Source organism: Corvus brachyrhynchos, unplaced genomic scaffold (assembly GCF_000691975.1).
Source record: "Corvus brachyrhynchos isolate BGI_N302 unplaced genomic scaffold, ASM69197v1 scaffold188, whole genome shotgun sequence".
Taxonomy (NCBI): domain Eukaryota; kingdom Metazoa; phylum Chordata; class Aves; order Passeriformes; family Corvidae; genus Corvus; species Corvus brachyrhynchos.
Window position 1 is genome coordinate 1,267,849 of NW_008239647.1, and position 4,393 is coordinate 1,272,241.

The window sequence follows — 4,393 nt, forward strand, 5'->3', positions numbered from 1 at the left end:
TATGTAATGAAGCATCAGTGCCCCAAAGGCACTGGTCATTCATCTACTGATGCCATCATTCTTGGCACTGTCTTACCTTTCTCCAGGCAGTCTTTTTGTGCATCAGCATCAACACATGAGACAGAATACCTTCTTATATAATTTTCAAGGGACCTCATCAAAGTTCTTTTTAATTTGACTTCTGTACACGTTTTTTTGAATTTGAATGTAGCTAACAGACAACCAATCTGACAAAAAATACAGACATCATGTTTTTAGAGACTGAGATCACTATGTTTCCAATGAATTTGTATGAATATTTTTTTCAGGAGGTATAACTTTGTATATCTAAAGTGTAAAAATGTTTAATGGCAGTCAGTTTAACAGAAATTTTACATTCAATTTGTCTTGTCCAGCCCAGCCCAGGAATGTCTTTTATATCTCATTAATGTAACTCTCATAAATTCATGCAGACTATTGCATACTGCACACATTCAGTGCAATTACAATTAAACCTTTGGACCGCAATCCATCTTCTCGGATCCTCTGAGTTTTCCCATGTCACACAAAGTATATAAAACAGGCACTCCTTTCTCAAGAGTTTGCAAAGAAATTACTGGAGCTAGACAAACTTTGAGCAAAGTGTGTTTGAATTATTTATCCCAGTGTTATTTATAAATCCAGTTTGAATTCAGTAGATACCTTTGTCTAGACCCTGGTCTTTCTCTTCTTTTACCACAAAGATAAAGGAGGATGTGACAGATACTGGATTTATCTGACAGTCTGGGAGTCGAGTGCTTTCCTGGGCTGTGAGAAAGCCTGGGTTAGCACCACAACTCCACAGTACAGTATTACAAAAGAAAGACCACAGAAAAGCGTCCAGGAATGAGCCTCCACCTGTTGTGTGAGAAACTCCCTGGAAGGCTGGGGCTACAAATGTTTGTCCAAAGTGAAAGTGCATCAGCAGATAACTGGAGAGTGGCTCTTTGACCACACATGATGATTATGTCAGTTTTCTGAAAGGTGAGCAATGGAGAGAGAGGATGGAGTCGAACCTGGATAGTTCATGTCCTTTGCAAAGGCCAGAGCTCTTGAGGTAATGAATAAAGGGGCAACTGTCTCCCAGGAGCAGTCCTGAGAATTACTGCAACTCTACATGTTTATATTTAGTTTCTGTGAAATTCTTCAAATGAAATATTTTGTATTAGTCAGACCATGACATATGAAATTAAATGAATTTCTAATAATTTTTTTGGCAAGAAGATTAAAATTCTGAATTCCCCCCCCTCCAGTTTTCTTTTGTCTGCCAAGCCACAAAATCAATTATTTTACAGCCATTTGGTAGATGTGTCTGATAAAATTGCTCAGAACTAATTTTACTGAAAATCTTCTGTTTATGTAAACTTAGTTTTCTGTGTTTATGATAACCTCATTGCCAAGCAAATATTTTAACCATTTACCTTCCCCTTGGCTCCCCTGTTTTGGTAAAGTTTTCAAGGACAACCAAAATGTCCAAACAAAGCTTGTTCTTTTCTGTGAGGATTTCCATGCTTAATAAGTGGTACCCTTGCAAGACTTGAGAGGAGAACAATCTGTTTTTATGGATGTTTTCAAAAATGTATGTATTTTCTCATTGTGTTGCACATACCACTGAGGAGCCAGATATGTGCTATCCTTTTCTTTTGTAAGTACAGAAAACGAGACACGGGTAGGTAGATTGTTAGCTTGACTTTACCCAGGCAAAGCACCCAGAAGGATTTGGGGTCAGAGGTTCTCTTATCTTTAGTGAATTGAAGGAGCTAACAGATAAGGTACAGTAACTGATCATGGTCACAGCACTGCAAACTAAGGAGAAAAGTCTAGATGTTCTCTAGAAGGTGTCTAAAGCTGCCCACATTCAAATAGTTGTACGTTTTCACCTGAATGGGCAGCAACTGCTATTTGTGGGGTGGTAGTTGGAAGCTGGGCAGTGAAACTGTTGTACAAATGCATGTACCCTAATGTTTGGTCTCAGATTCTACACTGTACTAGCAGCAGGAGTTAATATGGTCACGTTACCAGGAGCACTGGCTGGGAACTGATGCAACAGCTTTATCAATCGACAACTGCAAGAAAAGTGGGTAGTTCAAGCTTCTATTGGAATGATATCTGCTTCCTCAAACCTGTGGTTGCTCCACCCACATTGTAAAGGAGACCATCTGTCCAATGTCCTTGTTTAAAAGACTGACCTCAGGAATTGTTTCAGATAGTTACACAGATTAGCTGAGCAGATGGTTTTAAGTAAACATGCACCCAAGCGGTTAACGTGTGCTTATCACCCCAGCAGAGCAGCCAGTCATGTGCCTGCATCTTTACCCATTCAGAGTGATCAGAAGTCGGTTCTTCTGAGTGGTGCAACTCCTGCAGTGCCCAGAAAAGGTACCAGCATAAACTCTGATTTAGCAAAGCATTTAAACCTGTTTAAATATCACCACAGCAATCAGACTTGAACCTTGAATTAAGAACCTTGTTCAATTAGAAGAATACAGGAACTTCCATGAGAAATCACTAGCTGAATATCCAGCTAGTCCAAGCCCACCTGAAACTGTGGCCAGACAGGTGGAAATTCATCTGTCCATCAAAAATGGAAGTCTCCATTCTTGATTCCCGCTGGTAAGCAGAGGGGTCAGGGAGAGATATGGAATTTCTCAGCCCCTTTTTGTCACCATGTGTCATCTTGTTGCTGCAAGCTTTGAACCTGAAAACTGTTTGTAGTTAAACAGGTAATGGGTTTTTGAGTAAGGTGTGCATTACTGATGGATCACTAATTTGAGTGCTCACTGAAGGGTGCTGGGACCCTGGGAAATGAATGAGGTTTGACTGATACAGTTACTAGAATTGCAGACAGATCAGCTCAACAAGCATGTACAATTGCAGTTCATTTTGCATTGGTCTCAAAGCAATTACATGTCTTGAAAGGCATATGCTGAAATTCTAGGTAGGGTTCCAGGCACCTTCAGCTGATTTAAATTGGGCAGCCTTAATCTTAACTTCCTTTTTCTCCTTCCCAGCCTCATATTCCTTCCTTCTTCCTCGTGCTAAATCTAATATTTGGATGTCTGCAATATGATCTGGTTTGTTAGATCATAGAATGGTTTGGGTTGGAAGAGACCTTTAAAAGTCATCTAGTCCAAACCCCCTGCAACAAGCACGGACATCTTCAGTGAGGTCAGGTTGCTCAGAGCTCCAGCTCTTAAATGTTTCCAGGAATGGGGCATCTACCACATCCCCAGGCAACCCGTTCCAATGTTTCACCACCATCATTGTAAATAACTTCTTCCACATATCTAATCTAAATTGATCCTCCTTCAGTTTAAAACCAGGACCCCTTGTCCTGTTACAACAGGCCCTGGTAGAACATTTGTTCCCATCTCTCTCAGAAGCTCCCTTCAAGCTGATTTGGTTTACAGAGGATCACTTTATGAAGGTTTTTTTTATATTGCCAGGGCCACTTGCAAGCCTGTGGACCATTTATACCCTTTCCCCATGTAAACTGAACGTAAAAGCTTCATAGGCTTTGAATTCACCAGCCACAGACAGACACGTGCCTCTCGTCTCTTCCACTCAGCTGTGGGAAGATTTAACCTTCTAAAATTCCCTTAATGGTATATCTAATTAATTTTCCCTTAGAGTTTGGAGCTGCACTGAATATGGGGCACTGTATCTGCAGAGCCAACTCTTATAGCCAGGATCCGACCATATTTTTGGCTAGAGGCCACCAGAGCGGGAGAAGCAACAAACCTATTTATAATAAGCATTTTGTCCATCAGAAGAATGTCAACAGACAAATTGCTATAACCTGCCTGAACCAGCTCAGCCCTCCTGCAAATGAAAGCCCAGATTGTATTGGGAATGTTTGTTTTGCCATTTTTCAAATACATGAAGAAATCAATGGTGTATTCATGGCAGTCAGTAGAGCAAGCAGTTATTGTAGATGGACAATCCCCAAACCCTTACTGCTGGCACTAAGGGACTGCAGTTCTAGCTGGCATCGGCATTAATCCTATCTTGTAAGCACAGATTTGCCCGAGTCACAAATTTAAGCTGTATCAGCTGCCATGCTTTCATCTATTAGTTTCAGGAATGTGGTTTCTGTACCAGACCCATCTGGAAATTACCCCCTCAAGACAGACTGCTTGTCAGTATCTCCTTAGGGCTTGTCTTCAGTGCTGAACTCTGCTTTTTCTATCTTTTTTTTTTTTTTAACCTTGGGGTAGCTGATGTACATCAGCTTTCTGAAGATAAAAGGACAGGTAAAGATTACCTGCAGCCACAAGAACAGTTGCACTGGGACAGGAGAGAGATGCTGGCTGTGGGTTAGAACCTTAGTACTTTAATCTGAGGGACACCTGGGAGCTCTGTCCCCTGTCATCTC